Genomic DNA, 19,090 nt, shown 5'->3' with positions numbered 1-19,090 from the left:
TTTAACTATAGAGAGGCACCTAGGTGACTATTAGTTGAGTGACCAACTCTTGGTTTCAGCTCAGGTCATGATCTCACAATTTCATGGGTTCAAACCCTGCTTTGGGCTCTGTGCTGGCAGCATGAAGCCCACATGGGATTCTCTCCCTCTCCCTCTCTCTCTGTCCCTCCCCCACTCACACTGTCTCTGTCTCTCTCAAAATAAATAAAATAAAAAATTTAAGATATATAAAATTCAGGGGTGCCTGGGTGTCTCCGTCGGTTAAGCGTTTGACTCTTGATTTCGGCTCAGGTCATGATCTTGCAGTTCATGAGTTTGAGCTCCGCAATGGGCTCTTCATTGACAGTGTGAAACCCACTTGGGTCTCTCTCTCCCTCTCTCTCTGCCTCTCCCCTGCTCGCTTGCGCGCGCTCTCTCTCTCTCTCTCTCAAATAAATAATAAACTTAAAATGTAAAATAAAATATAGAAAATTCACAATAGTCCCAAAATTCTAGTGTCTGAATGTTTAAATTTAGGAGGCTGAAGAATGCTTTTCAGTCATAATTTTTCAGTTCTCACTGATCTCTTCTCCTCCAAGTGTGTACTGTGTTGTGAACAGCACTGGTCTGTCACTCTTCTTTAACATTTGGGAGCTGAGCAATAAAGAAAATGTTCCATGGTCTTAAGTAAAGTGAAAAAGAGGAGTGGTACTCACAAATCTCTCTTCTGAATCTATGGAATCAGTACCAGTTACCTGTTAAACAAGTCAGCTACACATATTCCTCATATATAACAGAGAAAATTATACATTTGGACTATGACAATCACTTCATTGTAGCAACACAGATTTGAAAGTGGCTCTTTCAGTAATCATTTCATGTGTCAGTGTCTAATTTCTTTCCATCACCAAAAGAATTCTATCCAATTATTTATAATATGGTTTATGGCTTAAAATCCACCTCTCACCCCAATGTGTAGAGTTCTAATTCTGAGATGGTCATCAAAAAGTACCACAGATTTTTTTTTAATGTTTATTTATTTTTGAGACACACAGAGAGAGACAGAGCATGAACAGGGGAGGGTCAGAGAGAGAGGGAGACACAGAATCCGAAGCAGGCTCCAGGCTCCGAGCAGTCAGCAAAGAGCCCAACGTGGGGCTCGAACTCACGGACTGTGAGATCATGACCTGAGCTGAAGTTGGAAGCTCAACCGACTAAGCCACCCAGGCGCCCCCTAAAAAGTACCATAGATTTTTTACGAACAAGTCCTATCTCCATTGGTTCCCTTCATGACTTATGCATCTCTCAGATCCTATGTTTTCGGATTCAATGACTGAGTAAGACATAGCCAGAGTCCCACTTTCATTCTTCCTTAATGTGTAGTGAGATCGAACCTCTATGCCTCTCCATTGTACTAAGCTTATTATCATAACCACGAAATCTAAGGTAACATCTCTAACCATGTAGAGGCATGCTGGAAAGAGTAGCTGTTTCACTATAATATTTCCCTACTTTTGGAAAGTAGATACAACATGAAATAATAGCTGTGCCTTTTAGCATCTTGCAAAGGGTTCCTTTAAAACAAATTAAATATAGACTGCATAGTATTATTAAATCTCATAGGAGGGAGCAATATACGTGGACCAGATTTTTGTGGAAGTATAACCTAGTTGATGGTATAACCATTTTTAAGGGAAAGATATTCTTAGAATCAGGATTATTGACTTTCTACTCCTGTTGGGAGCTTTTTAAAAAAATTTCCAGGTCATGGAAAAATGTGTTCTGGACTGGCCATCATGCTAGCCTTCAAATAAACTGAATGGTATTTATGTACTAATGAAGGCTTGGCTCTTTGCTAGCTCTACAATTGTCAGCCATGCTATTTTCTGAAGACTGCTTCATAAAACATAGTAAGTAAGCCTTCAGTACCTCCGTAGACAGAGTTGTTTCTGGCAACTTCAGAGATTCAAGTCGGGGAACCCAGATCTGGCTATCAACCAGGACAATTCCAAACCTTAAAAAAGTCACTTTCTATTTTTTGACAAGTTCGCTTTTGCTTAATTTTGTTTGCTGTGGTTTCCCAAAATTCCAAATTCATAAACAATGCTTGAATGACCTTACTATTTCAGTAGAAGTCTGTGTACTCAGCAGCCACTTTATATACAGGTACATGGGGTAACCCATAAATTAATTTAGGTATCATGATGGACCACTCTAAATGCTATGGCAAAGTAATGCTCTGCATCAAGACTGTGTGGGAGGTAGATTACACATCACTTACTATGTGGTAAGTACTCATTATAGAAATCATGAATTCTAATGCTGTAAGCAAACTCCTAGATCAAGAAACAAAAATATCCCTCACTATCACTGAAGAAGATAAAATATATTGGTACTGTTATGCCTTTTATCACATGATATGGAAGACATTTTTCCAAGAAAATTGAGATTTGGGATATTTTCTAGTATTGTCCTTATAATAACAGACTTCTTCAGAATTAAGGGGAAAAAAGCCACTCAAATTTTTTAAAAGATCATCTAAACAATAAGAAAATGTATTACTTAGGGCTTTGCTGAGTAAAATTATTATAATTAATAATATGAATTTTAAGAGAACCAGCAAGATGAAGCAATTGTGATTAAGTGGTCTTCTTGCTATTTTATGGTTATATTTTATATATTGTTATTTTAATTAACACTCTGGAAGTTTCTATTCTTTTGCTTTACAAAAGAACATATTAAAGTCTCTAACACACAAAACGTAATGTTTTCATATTTTATCACACAAAATGCAGGCTTGCCACTTAGATATAAATCAGATGCAATGCATTTGTAACAAACTTTGGAGCCCAACCCTCCTATCTATTATAGGAAGCCAACTATGGAAAGCTAAACATTGATCGGCTAAAATGGTTTCCTGTTAGTTAAAGATGTTCAATTTTTAATAAGTTCTGAAGCTAGGTCAAACTATCACATAGTGCATCATGCCTCATCAGAATGCATACCTAGTTTGGGAGGAAGGATGGATTTTCTCTCCTTATTATGAGGCAAGGGCGGCTGCTTTGCTAATCTCATCAGGAAAATAATTTGTTCAGTTTGACCAGTCTTTATTCTGAAATACCACAGCATTTCACTAGCACACAAACAGAAGCTTACGAGAAACTGTAGAGGTAACCCTGACAAACTTTTTCTAAAACATTCCTGTGAATCAGTTTCAAAATACTAAGAGACCCTCAGCTTTGCTCTAATACATGATATTCAGTTGACTGTATTCAAAGAAAAGCATGTTTTTAAATTTTAAATTAACTAAATAAGGGATCTATTCAATACTGATTTAAAATGTTATATAATTGCCTGGCTTTTTAGATATTCATTTATTCACTTAACTAATTTACTAAGCACCTACCAAAGGTAATAGCCCATGCTATGCCACGTAGGTATCTAATCCAGTAACTTTTGTTTAAAGAGTTGCACAGTAAATTCAAATAATTGACTCTAGGGTCACACTGCCTGGGTTCAGAGTCTTGATTGGACACTTGGCAGTTGCATGACCTCTCTGAGCCTCAGTTTCCTCATCTGTAAAGTGTGGGTAATAATGGTACAATGGTCCCTCCCTCTATGAGGCTATTTATATGAAAAGAGCTCTTAAAACAGTATCTGGCCCACATTAAATGTTCTGCAAGTATTTGCTGTCATTATCACGAATGTGTTTGCTAATCAACACATTTTATAACTTATTTGTCAATCGACTTTCACATATTTATTATTGACAGCAGTAATTCTCAACCTGGGGCAAGTTGGCCTTCCAGCGGAGACATTTGGCAAAAATGCAGACATTTTTAGTTGTTTAAACTGGGTGATTTCTTTTTTAATGTTTATTTATTTTTGAGAGAGAGAGAGAGAGACAGAGAGGGAGAGAGAGTGTGTGAGCAGAAGGGCAGAGAGAGATGGAGACACAAGACAGAAGCAGAAGCAGGCTCCAGGCTCTGAGCTGTCAGCACAGAGCCTGATGTGGGGCTCGAATTCATGAACCACCAGATCAAAACCTGAGTGCAAATTGGCCGCTTAACCGACTAAGCCACCCAGGTTCCCAAAACTGGGTGATTTCTATGGGTATTTATGGGTAGAGGCCAAGGATGCTGCTGAATGCCTGATGATGCACAAGACCCTCCCCATAACAAAGAATTATCCAGCCCCATATGTCAATAGTGCTGAAACTGAGAGACTGATTTAGAGAAGAACTGTGTTGGAAAACTATAAAGCAAAATTTCTGGTGACAGCTCCATAGCAGACTTTGCATATGAGGACAAGTCGCCCATGTGATCTGGATGGAGCTTGTGATGATTTTAAAGGAAATTCACTAAGCTTCACCCCTCAAGTGGTCTAAGTATAAAGACATCCATATCTCCACCCCAAGTAGGAAATTACTTTTTTTAACAAAAGGATAAGAATTAAAAATACCCCAAACATCCTACTGTTAACAACGCTAGCAGAAACAAAATACAAATGGGTAGCACAGGGCAGTGGTCCAAAGAACAAAGAGCTCCCTGAGTGGAGAGGAGAGCATGCTGCAAGCACCTTAAAAATCAAGACACCAATCCCACAGAGAGTAAAATTGGCAGAAGGTGCTTTGTGGAAATTATGAAAGAAGATAAAGCTTCCTTAGCAATACAACAGGTAAAGATTCTGCAATCAATTTTAAGCAGTCACACCAGGAAAGAATACAATTGCCAGAAAATAGAAATGAAAGCCCTCACACGTGAAGCATCCCAGTGCAGAAAGAAAGCATTGTGTGACGTGCAGAGGGAAATCAGAAATCCAGACATGAACGGCGACCATTTTTTCCTTCACACACGGCTAAGGGTTGTACTCTGTTTACATGTTTGTCTCCTCAGTAGGTAGAAGACTCCTTGAGGGTGTGTCTGAGTCCTAACAGTACTTGGTTACTAAGCTCCTACTACCTACTACCTGCTAGGACTTTCCTAAATGCTGTAATTTACAAGATTATTAAGACTAGCTAAGATGAGCTCCTACTACATGTTAATACCTATCAAGACACTAACTGTTGGCCTGGTGCTATTCTCAATAATTTATGTTCCATAATTTTGTTGTTGTTGTTGTTGTTGTTGTTTATTTGTTTGATTGGGATCCTGGAGATCTCCTTCTGTTCTGTGTATCCACTGATTAGCTCCTGGGCTGCAAGGAGATTCTGGCGAGGATCAGGTTGTCTGGAATGGCCCATGGTCTTGGCGGGAGCTGTGAATATAAATAACTGATACAGATGAACTGGTGTTTGCCAGCTGAACATCAGCTCCGTGTTCATTTGACTTTCTCCATTCAAGGTACGTAACTGTGGCCACAACAGTTACATAAAATCTGCATCTAGAATAATACCCAAGGATTTTGAAACTTGGGATTTTATCAAAGTCTCCTAGAGAATTTGTTGAGAATTACTGACAATTCACTTTGGAATACTATAGGAGTCATGCTATAAATGAAACACAGTAGGGCTCCAGATAAACACAGTTATTAAGAGAATAGTTTACTTCCTCTTCTAACTTTCTTGAGTTTGGGTTTCTGTAATACTTTTCTGGATCTGTCTTTCTTGTCCTATCCCAGTGTGATCCAGGATGTCACTCCCTTCATTCTGGTTCATATTCATTCATATTCATATCCTCTCTCCATCTCTAATACTGTAATAGGTATCTTGAAAAGTTGCTTAATTCTTGGCTCCACTAATGAACAAGTAATGACCATGTGAACTTTACTTTCACTGTTTAACAGATGAGTATAAGTGTTACTCTGACCACTCCCCTTCAGATGAGCTGACAAGACTCTTGTTCATAGCTCAATGTTAAGCCCTATCACATTTTACAGTACTATTTCATATATCTTGGAGCTCCTTAAGGTCACTGTACTTTGTAATCATGATGATTAGCACCCTATCTGCACACAGTAGTTGCTCAATAAACTTTGTGTTATAGGATGGTCAAAATCTATGTGTGAGACTGTGTGGCTTTTCCTTTGTCATTACAAAAATAAGTGTATAAATGCTTTATTTGTGTGTCCATACACTTGGTAATCAGAAGACTCAACTACTTGTCAAGTAACTAAAGCACACTTGTAGAGTGCTAGCATGGCCTGAAAAAAGTGAAAGGCCATTTTTGTGATGGTCCGTATTTTGGCAAGTCAACACAAGTTAAACTCCACCTAAATTCCCATTATTTTCTTCCCCTCATTACCCAGTTACTCATGTTTTACTCATGTTTGAGCAAAATAAATTTATCCTGAAAGTATTAAATTACTTCTATTTCTAAAGCCACAGTAAAGCTCAAATATGTTAAAACAGTAACTGGACAGATCACTAGAGACACTTAGTAGACCAAAAGTAGAAAAAGACTTTATTACCAGGGCATCCAAAGTATATGCTGATTCTCACCAAAATGATTACGTAATGAGAAACATCAAGTGGTGAAAACAAAATATCATCAAAAGAGATGCTATCCTTAACTTCATTAAGTGTAGGCCAATCTGTAAGTATCCAAGTGTTCCCAGCTAGGGAAACCCAGAAGGTAATATGTATTCACTCATTCTTCATTTCTATGCCAAATAGTGGCTAAGATTGAGTTCTGTGGAGTCACAGAAGATGTGACAAAGAACTTTAAGGCAAAGAATCTGAAATTTTAGACATCACCATATTCAGGGAAACAGAAGTGGTTCAGAAGGATGTGAGGGACAGAGTGGCAAGAACTGAGGCTGACATGAAAGGCAGGAGGTTCATGGAGAACCTTTTATACCATAGGAAAGATTTACAGTTTATTCCACACAGAGGCATGAGCTGTGACAAGACCTGATTTGTGTTTTATAGATCTCTCTAGTAATGACGTGGAGAATGATCTGGATGGGACAAGACTAGCTGGGATGAAGTCCAATTAGGACATTGAAAGAGAAGTTCAAGTGAAAACTGAGCAATGACTACTCATTGCTCATTAGCCAATAGCAGAAGGAATGAAAAGGATAATATTGACAGACTAAAGGGCAGGACCCTAGGAGCCTTAGTGTTGATTTGAATGTATGCAGTAAGACTGAAAGAGGAATCAGGGATGGCTCCCAGCTTTCTGGCTGGGCACCAGCTAAATAGTCATGCCATTAACCAGGCTAGAAAATGCCTGCAGAAGTAATGGATCTAACTCCATCAGATTTGAAAATCAAGATCAAAGAGGTAATTAACAATGTAAAGCCCAAAATCATCTTTCTCACAGATACTCCCACAATGTTTTTCTTCTGACATGTGAGGGTTTGTAAAATATTTAAATTGTAAAGGATTTTAACTTCATGTCAGGATGAGAATATCCCATCAAGTGATATCATGTTCTTGGGAGAATAACAAAGTAATTTTTAAATACCTGTGACTCCAGGTGAAAGTTGCAGATATATAAATATAGTCCCTCCCCCCCAAATAAGTGAATGAAAGTAATTACAGAAGTTAACAGGATACTTTTTTACAAGAATCAGAGAGGGCAAACCCCAGAAAAAAGGGATCTTGAAAGGGCTAAGACAGCAAACACCCTGTGTCTCTGTACTCTGTAGCCAGAATGACGGCAGACAAAGAATAACAATGAAGGCCTGGTTTTAAAAAAAATTAGCTGTTTAACAATAGGTAGGAAATGTGAACAATTACATTTACGTACATTCGATTTCTAAGTAATGAGCTTATGCGCTTAATTTTTCTCTTTTTGTTAACCATACAATCCCCAGTGAGAAACACGGAAATTTCCAGGAAAAATAAGAATGATACATTTAAATGGCTTTTCAATCAGGTTGATGTTAATTAAACAGTGAAAATTGGCGGTATGTCTGTTGAGAAAAACATATCTGAATACTTCCAGGCATGTAAGAATGGGGGTCGAGGAGGCCCGAGTGGGACTGAGAGGGCACGGAACTGAATTGCCAGGATATACGCAGAGGCTAAAAAGGAACGCTACTTGACACTGCATTTGGCTTGCAGAGCAGAGCCAATTAATGATTGCCTTAAATACCTCAGCACTACCCCCTCAGAGCCCAGTAAAGACATGAGCAGAGCTAGGGCCCCAGGGACTAAACAACTATCTATTTAAGATAAATTCTTGTTGAGTTGACTAAGAAATATTACTCTGTGGGGTGATGCTTGCTGCCCTGCCTTTGGCAAAAGGAAGGATCTTTTTCTTCAAGGAGTCTTCCAGTACGCAAAGCTCACACACAAAGTGGGAAAGTCAAGATGAGAGAGAGGAGGACGGAGAGGCAGAGTCAGCTTCCTCCAAGGGCAGCTACCTCTCTCGAATCCATATTAATACTACAATAAGTGAGGCTGCCTGTTGGCCTGTGGTTCTGCACATGCCATTTGTTGGAGGCTCTCTTGTGGAGTATTCACAATGATTTCATGCTTCAAGTCTTACAAAAACAAGACTGGCCACAATGAATACAGGCAGTGTAGCCTCTGCCTACATGGTGATAATAAAATCTCTAGCAGGGTGCAGTGAAATCTCCCATTAGAGAGAACACCATCAGAGCACAAAAGGAAGCATCTAGAAAGCATGAGCCCTTTTTCAGACACAGTGCTTACTAGGAAGAAAGATAACGAGGGACTTAAAAATTAGATTCATCTGTGCCCTACCTCATAACAGATAATTTATGGTGAAAACCAAGAGTTTTGGATTCGAATTATAAATGCTCATTTAAGTAGATAATATTCCAAAAGGTAGGTTGAGGAACCAACCATCATAGAGTTCAAGTATAAAACAACTTTGCAGAATTAGTACACAAGTCGGTTCACAAATCATCTGTAATTCTGGGAGATTAAAAACAGTTGAATGAGCCTCTCCTTCCAGTCTGCATTGTATTCTCTCCTTCCCTATCTTTAAACTTCAGAGTGTCCCAGGGCACAGCCCACAAACCTCTTTTTTCTCAGCACTCATTCAACAGGAAGTTCTAATTCCGTCCCCTAGCCACGTATTCTTACAAATTTGTATCTCCAGCCCTGACCTCTCCCCTGACTTTCAGATGTATACATCTAACTCTGCAGGTGACACCCCCTCATGGATGTCCATCTCAAATGTAACCTGTCCAACACAGAACCTGTTCCCCCAGTCTTCTGCACCTCCATAAAGACCACCACCGATCATACAGTCACTTAGATCAAAATCCAAGGAGTCATTCTTAATTCTTCGTGGGGCTCCCACCCTGTACTACCACTAGGCTGCCAGTCACTGTACAGCCTGTGTAAACACTTCCTCCTGGGGTTCTCAGGGTCCAAACTATGAAGCCATATGCAGCCTCTTTCTCTTATGTTCCAGATCCAATCTATCGTCAAGCACTCTCAACTCCACCTCAAAATATTCTGTCAATGCAACGCTGCCTCACCATCTCCACCCTACCACTTAGTTCAAGCTGCCACTAGCCTCTTACACTACCAACCTAGCTCACTAATGAGTATCCCTATGTCCTCTTCCCCTGCCTCTACCTTCTTCAGTCTGGTCTTTACCCAAAATTCACAGTGACCTTCTGATAATGTAACTAGATATATCACACCCTTGCTCTATTCCTCCAATGGCTCTCTGTGAACTCAGACCCAAACCCAAACACTTGACTTTGGTCAACAAAGCCCACAGCATCTGTTACGTGCCTGTCTCTGACCTCACCTCCTGTTATTCTCGGTCTCGTTCTGTTCTAACCATACTAGCTTTCTTGCTCCTGTTTCCTCATGCATGCCTAGCTCACTCCCACCGCAGGCCCTTGCTGTTCTTACTTCCTGCGATGCTCTCTCATACTCCTATTGGTCCCTCCAGATGTTATGTCCTCAAAGAGTCTTCTTCTAACTCCATGTAAAATACCCTCTTTCACTCCAGTTGCTCACCAATGCTGTGCCCTGCTTTTGTTTCCTTCACAGTGATTATTACTTCTACATATTACATATTTATCATTTTTAAATAATATCCCACTAAAATGTAAGCTGCATGAATTTCTTATTCAGGGCTGTATCCCCATTGTCTAAAACAGTATCTGTATACAAGAGGTGCTCAAAAAATATCTGAGGGGTAACTATCGAAAGAATGGCCAATATGAGCAACCGGCCTTTCATGGCCTACAGAAATCCCATTCCATATTTGTTGGGGGTCGTTTTGGTTATACTGAGAAAAGCAGGGAAGGCCACTAATCACCTATCGTTGAATGAATAACCCTACATTAATCTGACAATAACTGTCAACATTTCTCATTCCAAATAGCAAGGTCACTGCTTTTGTCTAACCTCTATGAGATCCTGGGGATACAAGATAGCATAAATAGCTGATATTGAAAATGGTTTCCCCTCATCCATGCATACAAACTCTGACCACAGCTAATGCCACAAACCAAGTCTGCCTGGTTAAAAATTTTTATTTTTCCTGAAGTCTCTAGTCCCAAAATTCTGACAGCATCACCCAAGTAAAGGACCTGGCTGAACCTTAAAATGCATACCTAAAATTTCGGGGGAAGTTGTGAAAAGTGACCTCATGAAGCTTTAGAAAAGGCAAATTTTAAAAAGAAATTTTTAAAAGTTAGAATTTTTACCAGAGTATCATCCTGGAAAACAATCAGGTTAATCAATAATAAGTTTTACTAAGCTACCCAGAGCAGTCTTAAAAAAAAAAAAAAAAAGTCAAAAGTCTTTTGCTAGCTCAAGAAATGACCCAGAGACTAATAAGCTCCATAAGCTACCCACTGCCTGACCCTCAGCAAGTCACTTGTCCTCAGTGGAGAGTCCTATCAATTAGCTTCATGTGGTGGCAGTGAAGGGTGACTAATAAACTTCATTGCAAGGCACTTGGAAAACATTAAGTGCTATAGAGAAGCTTCATAATTGCCAGATTGCCATCAGTTACCATGAAAGCAATGAGAATGCATCTGGCTTTTTTTAAGCTGCTTTCCACCCCTTGGCTCTTCTGATTCCTAGTGATAAAGACAAAAGGATCAACGAGGATTCTTCTCACCTTCCTGTAGGTCTCCTCCTGATCCACAGGAGACATGATGGAGATGCAAACTCGCCTTTGCACTCCTTTGTTCCTTCCAAAGAACCTTGCAGATCCCCATGAAGAGAGACTGCATGAATGGCCAGTTGAAGGCCTTTCCTGTTTGTCCTTTTCAAGCATAACACAGACCATCATTAAAAACCAAGTATTTGACAAAGATCATGGAAGAAGAAAATATTAAAATACAGAAAAATACAGAATTCACTTTATTCTTACTAGCAATCTCCCAATTTCTCATTCTATTATGCGATGTCCTCACTTAAAGAAAAAGGGAGATTAATTGGTTTCTGACCTCCTTTGAAGCCAGAAATGGTTTTCCTCATTCATGATAGACAGGGATTTAGAATTTCACTTGTCTGCAAAGGGCTATATAGCAATTCGTGTTTTTCTCAAGCCACCAGCCATGGGGTATCTATTTTAAAAACAAGCCTGCTCCATATTATCTTTCCAGCAATCTAAGACATGCAAGGACACAAAAGTAATATAATCAATCACTCACCCAAGTACAGCTTCAATCATCAGACATATGTGTTTCAGAGTACAGACTTCCTCTCCATTAGTATCACAAGTGTCCTTCCTATAGGGGAGGGCTTGCCTTTTCAAGTCAAATGCAAGCATCTTGATCTCCAACAAATTTTCCTCCCAAAACTAAGTGGTTTGTTGGAAAGAACATCTTTGTCTCTTCTCAACTGCTCCTCTGGTTTACTCACAGCACTTTTCAAATCCCAGATATTGATAACTTAGGGCAGGTTTGGGGCTGATAGGACAAAGGAACTTGAACCAATGAAAATATAATACTTAGAGGAAAAATTCTTTGTATTTAATAAATTCTTTATGTACAAGTGATAACTTCCATAACAAACAATAGAATAGACTAATTTAAAAAAATTTTAAGAAGGGCAGCTCCATAGGTTGAGCTTCTGCTTTCGGCTCAAGTCATGATCCACTGTTTGTGGGTTTGAGGTCCGCGTTGGGCTCTGTGCTGACAGCTCAGAGCCTGGAGCCTGTTTCGGGTTCTGTGTGTCCCTCTCTCTCTGCCCCTCCCCTGTACATGCTCGCACTCGCTCTCTCAAAAATAGACATTAAAAAAATTTTAAATATTAAGAGATGACCCAAGCAATTAACAAGTGATTTCAGGGTAGTCCAGGGGTCAGCAAATTACTGCCCTTTAAATCCAGACTCTTTTACCTGTTTTATCAGTGGTTTATTAGAACACAGCCACACCACTTAGTTACTCTGTTTTCAGCTATTCTGGTGGTACAGTGGCAGACATGAGTAGTTGCAAAACACCATATGGCTCACAACTTGGAAAATATTTACCAACTGGCCCTTAATTTAAAAAGCACCAAGCCCTAGTATAGAGGGTAAGAAAGTCATTACAGATTGGAATAGTCTGGGAACTTTTTGGAAAAAGAGGCAAGTGGCTTACAGAGAAACTATAATTGAACCAGAAGTGATAAGTGTTAAGTAGATAAATATTCTTTCCTGACTAATCAGTTATCTGAGGAGTAGAAATGTCCTTAAGATTAACAAAAGAACGAGATTTTCCCATGCTGAGAAAACCATTATCAGAGCAATGAAATCTCTCAGTGAATAGTAAAACAGATGAACTCAAAACTCAACTGTGTTTCTTGGCTAAGGCCCAATTCAGACCCCAATGATACCATACCAAAGGTGCATTATGGATGGTGATGGTGAAGTTAGTGGTGGTGATTGGTGGTGTTTTCATCACTATCTCGCTTGAAACATTTGCCATGCGACGAGTTTCAGCAAAATGGGAAGAATGTTAGGCTAGTAGTAATGGAAAATCTGGGCACAAACCTTGCCTCTGCCCACGAGTGAACATTCTCTTACCTGCAAAACAGAGATCATCATAGGGGCCAGGGTCAGAACGGGAATCAGCATCAAGATGGACTCAGTGTTAGTCCGATACACAGGACCTCAGGTGACACTCGGGATGTGGTTACAGTGCTTGTGACAGCAACAAGACTCGAGAGTAGAATGGGTGACTCAACCACCCTCATCCTGTGTGCTGTCTGCACCGTGAAGCAGACTCAACTGGAAGGGTCACAGATTCTTGTAAATCATGCATTTTGCTGTGGCCCAAGCTGTATTTCTCACAGGAAGAAAGGTCCATTTTAGGCTGCAGCCCCATCATTTCAGAGCTTTATAAAAATAAAAGAATAGGGCACTATCCCTTTCATGACCTACAATGTCTCTCCTTGGGCCCTGAAGATTTAAGATTCTGGACACTTAAGACCAATAGGATTGATGCCTTCAAACAGAATGAACAGAAAAGATATATCTAAAAAGCATAATTTAATAAGGTGACAAAGTATTAAAAATCAATGTGATAGCAACACTGGACATTTTCTACGCTTAAGGAGCAAAGTTCTATTGATTAGTAAGTCACTATAACATCATTTACAGCCCTGAGAGACCACCCAGAGTTGAGAGCTGTCTTAGGACACTCTCATGACTGATTCTGAAGAACTTTGTCGATATCAAGATCATGAGCAGGGTACTTGTTTTAAGTGAAAAACACTGGAGAGGTAACTGCCTTTACTTGCCATCACATCCATCTTGATCTCGTTCTCAAATGTCAAAGGCTCAGTATAACTGGTTTCGCTCACCAAGCGAATCCTCTTCAGCAAAATGAATGCCCATGATGCCACATGAGCCACCCTCTTCACAAGTGAGCATTTCGAGGGTCCAGTCTTAAATCGACCTCTCTAAAGTTCTTTTCAACTGGCAAAGAACCTGAGCTGCCGTGACCGACTATTGTACCATTTGCTGAACTCATCAACAAAGTGCGTGAATTTTGCTGGCTTAAGGGCTCATGCATTAATAGCAGTGGGACAGGAACAGGGAATGGAAAGTGAATGGGGCTGGTTCCAAACAAAGTAACAAATTTCCAAATGTAAAGTTGCTGAAGCCTCCTCCATCTAAAACTCTTTGTCAAACAGATGTCAGCCAAATTCAAATTGTCGCTTCTGTTAACTTTTGGCACTCAATACATGCTTGCCACCCAAAAGGATAAAGACCTAACATTCCCACACAATTTATTTGCAATTAAGTTTACTGTAGTTGTCATTTATTTCTGAGTGTGTATTTTATGTCTTTCTTGTATGAGACTCCTATAGTTATAGATATAAAATTTTCTAGCATATGAAAATATTTCAATAAATTATCTTTTTGACATTAAGATACACCTGCCTTGGGTGTCAAAAAATAGCTGAAATATCTTGGCTATTAAACAACCTCCTTTCTTGGAGCCAGCTTTTATGTAAGTCCAGGATGGCTCCCAGCTGGTCCTAGGTTTATTAGTTATTTGTTATCTGTCAAACATTAGAACTTATGTCTTGCATGTTGTTCTGTTGCAAATGAGAGGCATTTTAGGTCAAAAAAAAAAAAAGATGGTACCAAATTTGTTTATTTGTCACACTATATTTGAGTCAGATTTGTATTTCTCTTTGATTCTTATGTTTCTATATGCAATCTTTTTTCCTAATAAACTGCTAAGAGTAGCAGCTAGATTCATAAAACTAGCAAAATAATAATTAGTTCAAGAGTTTTAAGCAAGGTGATTAGCGATCTCCTTTTGTGTTTAATTTTTTTTTAAATATTAATTCAAAAGTTGCTTCTATTCCACTAACCTACATTATGAAAGTTAGAAAAATCTTAAAGAGGGTAAAAATTCTGAAAGAGGGCTTGGTTATTTGTGTGTCTTGAGTAAGTGCTCCTGAATTCACAAATATCTAAGTTGAGTCCATTTTTGTGAGGTTACTGATAAACTTGAGGACAAGAAAGTCTCCCAAAGGAAAGAATTAGACCAGAGAGAGACCCTTGAGTAAAGAGTAATGGAGTACTTTGAGAAGGGAGGAACACTTTTTGAATAGATTGGTCCTTCATTAATAGTAACTCTTCTTTCCCACCTTCATTTCTGGGTTTAACGCTAAAACCTGTGGGGGTGGGGGAGTACTTTTCTCTTAGGCTTTGGATCTGGAACAAGGTAGAACCCAAGCAGGAGTGGGGGGATTTTCTCAGCCCAGACATGTTGGGAGCCAGGGAAATGGCCAGCACATCACTATACCAGTAAGTCAACAGTCAAACTCAGGAACAGACTTAGGAGGACAGGTGAAAACCCATATACTTGAAGGTAAGCTGAGAGACTTGGATTCCATCTGTCTGACCCCAATCTGCACTGGTGTGGCCTGAGGAAACACAATCTTCTGTTACTTCTCTTCAGTAATGCAGCATCTACAAATGTGGGTGGTTGTTTTCAAAACACTCCACTGCTTATTGAGGTAGAAACCACTTTACAGAAGTTTACTATACAGAATGAATCCAATAACCAGATATCCTTTGAAAAAAGTATTTTTTTCTTTCTCTAGACATTGTTCCTTCCATGTATCGCAAGTCTAGTTGACTGCGATTCATATGCAAGTCCTCTTGTTTTTCTCCTCGGCCTATTGTACCGCAAAAATAGTAACGTGTGATATATCAGGTCTCTGTCGTGTCTTTTTCACAATTTTGACTTATCTCAGAATTGAATTCCTGACAAGTAGGTTACATTTAAAAATAAAAAAGAATACAGATTGTTTCTGCATAAATTGCAGGTAAATAAAAGTTAACTTTTTAACATTTCTTCTATTGGTATTCTTTCATCATAATTAAAAAAGTTCTCTCTGAAATGTCAGGTCTCTGTTTATTCTATGAAATCCTTGAAATATTTTTAAATGTGATTTTGAAAAATGTTTACATTAGTGGATGTGCTCAGGAAAGAATATCCTAAGTTCAGGTGATCTCTCACTATCACTTGTACCAACTTTTTATTATTTTATTATTATTATTTTAGTGTTTATTTTTGAGAGAGAAAGCGAGCATGAGCAGAGGAGGGACAGAGAGAGAGGGAGACACAAAATCCGAAGCAGGCTCCAGGCTCTGAGCTATCAGCACAGGGCCTGACATGGGGCTCAAACCCACAAACGATAAGATCATGACCTGAGCTGAAGTTAGATGCTTAACCAACTGAGCCACCCAGGCACCTCTTTTTTGTACCAACTTTTAAAAGGTAAGTCTGCAAGTAATAATACGGAATACGTAAACAACACCTAATATGAATATTCATACTTTTGGGCTCTCTTCGAAATGTTGTGTTCACACAGTCACACACTGGATTTCTTTCTTTCTTTCTTTCTAATTTTCTGTTTTTAATCTTTATTTATTTTTGAGAGAGAGAGAGACAGACAGCGTGCGAGCAGGGGAGGAACAGAGAGACAGGGGACACAGAATCCGAAGCAGGCTCCAGGCTCTGAGCTGTCAGCACAGAGCCCGACAAGGGGCTCGAACCCACAAACCATGAGATCATGACCTGAGCCGAAGTCAGATGCCTAACTGACTGAGCCACCCAGGCTCCCCATTCACACACTGGATTTAAAGTACAGCTCTACGATGCTTGCAGGACAGCACAGAGAGCATGGCAGAGGAAGGGTGCTGTGCCCTCTGGAAATGACTGATAGTCCATCCATACCTATTAGTTTCTCTTTACAACTGGCAGAACCAACTCAACCTTTGCTGTACTATTTCTCCATCTGTGCTTGACTAAAGACCCCTTCATTCTAGGACTGGGACACAATCTTTTTCTTTTTCTCCCCCTAGAGCTCAGAATGATCAGGGCTGGAAGGAACCACACTTACCAATGAAGAAACACATGCCTTTGTACCTGGCCAGAGAGAAATCTATAAGCATTTAAATACTCATCTTGTTTATTTTTAAATAAATATACTGTTTGGGAAAACTAGTGCCTTTATGTTCATTATGCAGGGCTTATATAAAGAATAAAAGTGAACACGAAGGGACACTAACGTATCTCATCTCTCAAACTACACCTAAGCTCACACAACTCAGACTGGTATGTGAGCTCCTCTATATGCATATTAATGTGACAGGAGCCTCGAAGACAGATACCCTTGACTATTACTTAAATAGCTATCTGATGAAATTCTATTAACTTTAGAACCCAATGAGGTAGAATAACCCACAGTGACATGAATATGCACCTATAAATAAAAGACCCAGTGTTGTAAAAAGTTGTAGTTTTAGGGAATTTTTAAAATCAAAATAAAAAGGACATGCCTATTTTGTGTATATATTACACATATATGCAAACTTTCTCTGGATAAAAAGTCATGGATTTGCAGAGCTGAGCAGAACCTTCCATATCACCAATGGTAATACTCTGTTACTCAAAGCATATTAAGTTCACAAAGGTTAAGACCTATCATCTTGGTCCAATGCTAATTATGCTGAGTCCTAGCTCTTCTAATTCCTATTCTCTGTTCTTGCATATTCATGGGGACTCCTTTAATTACTTGGTAACTAACAGAGTCCAAAGTCACAGCTGACTATATCTCAGCTTTCTAAAATTAACTCAGTTATGTTTTGCTTATTTTTCACACTATCCTAGCTTAAATATAATTTAGGAAAGTTTCAAATAACTTTGAAATTTATTTACTTAAACTGTCCTATTTTATCAAAGAACAATTATTTGCCTATACTAGAGTTATTATCTATATTCTAGTTAGGCAATATAGATATTTCCTGTATTACATTTCTATTTGTCTACTATACATTTACAAGATAATATTAAGAGGCACCAAGTTTAATTTTTAAGGTGTTATAAGCACATTGATCCCTTTGCTCAGGCTGCAGCAAAAACAAACAAATTAGAAGTAGAGACTTTTAAATGAAAAATGCCTGAATCCACCTGTAGGAAAAGTCTGCACCAAAAAGAAGGATGGGGCAGATGGATCCCTGTTAGAGAGGTAGTGACCTCCAGTAGGAAATGGAGATCAAAGTGAGGTTTCTCAAATGGGAATCTTCACTTCTTTACAAGCTTCAATTAGACTCAAGTTTTCACAATTTAATGTATTTTATATATATATATATATATATATATATATATATGTATATATGTATATATATATATAATATATATATATATCTCCACATTTCATTCCCATATCAAATACTATACAATTTTTTCTATCTTCTTTTTATTTTTTGAGAGAGAAAGAAAGTGCCAGCTAGGAAGGGGCAGAGAGAGAGAGAGAGAGAGAGAGAGAGAGAGACAAGTCCAAGCTGGCTCTGCACTGTCAGCGCAAAGCCCGATGTGGGGCTCTATCTCATGATAGAGCTCTATCAGATCATCACCTGAGCCAAGATCAAGAGTCAGGTGCTTAACAGACTGAGCCACCCAGGTGCCCCTCTTTTCTATCACTTTCTAGGAGACTGTTTCCTTACCATATTAGGAAAGAAAAGACTGTTCCATCTTTTTTAATTTTTCACTTTATTTTGGATTAAAAAAAAGAATAGAAAGCCATTTCTCCACGGCAACATTAATTTCTCTTATAGTTCCATCTCAAGTTTTCCCCAAATATTCTTCCATATTGCTTCTCATTCAAATATCTATGATTCTAGTTGATATTACTACACAGCAAAAATTTTTGCTGTGAATTTTTGCTGTGAGGGTCTTATTTTCTTTTGTGACAAATTCTGCCAAGGACAGGTAACCAAAATGCTGTTTTTATGGCTATTCCAAATTAAAAAAAAATTTTTCATATGCCCTAGTGGTACATCATCATGCCAGTATAGATAGAAAAAGGCAGTACTGTTAAATAAGGATGGATATCATAGTCCCTAATAATTGAGTGTCTTTTAAATTTTTTTTTTCCACGTTTATTTATTTTTGGGACAGGGAGAGACAGAGTATGAACGGGGGAGGGGCAGAGAGGGGGAGACACAGAATCGGAAACAGGCTCCAGGCTCTGAGCCATCAGCCCAGAGCCCGACGCGGGGCTCGAACTCACGGACCGTGAGATCGTGACCTGGCTGAAGTCGGACGCTTAACCGACTGCGCCACCCAGGCGCCCCAATTGAGTGTCTTTTAAATTCAGTAATTCTCTTTATAAGTTTAGTAAGTGGCATAGCTGTATTTTGTTGCATTTCTATTTCATCTATTTTCTCTCATTAGCATGAAAATTTCTCATCATATATCCTAGATT

The 19,090-nt window shown here is 38.9% G+C and overlaps 1 protein-coding gene across 2 annotated transcripts in view; it reads right to left on the bottom strand.

The window, feature by feature from the left end:
* Positions 1 to 19,090, bottom strand: part of CCDC85A (coiled-coil domain containing 85A) — a 200,239-nt gene that overhangs the window by 11,868 nt on the left and 169,281 nt on the right. The gene's annotated exons all lie outside the window — the stretch shown is intronic.

Source organism: Lynx rufus, unplaced genomic scaffold (assembly GCF_022079265.1).
Source record: "Lynx rufus isolate CCGP_SWC_20201006 ecotype Redwood Valley unplaced genomic scaffold, mLynRuf1.p SCAF_8, whole genome shotgun sequence".
Lineage (NCBI taxonomy): Eukaryota > Metazoa > Chordata > Mammalia > Carnivora > Felidae > Lynx > Lynx rufus.
This window is presented reverse-complemented; position numbering and strand designations above follow the sequence as displayed.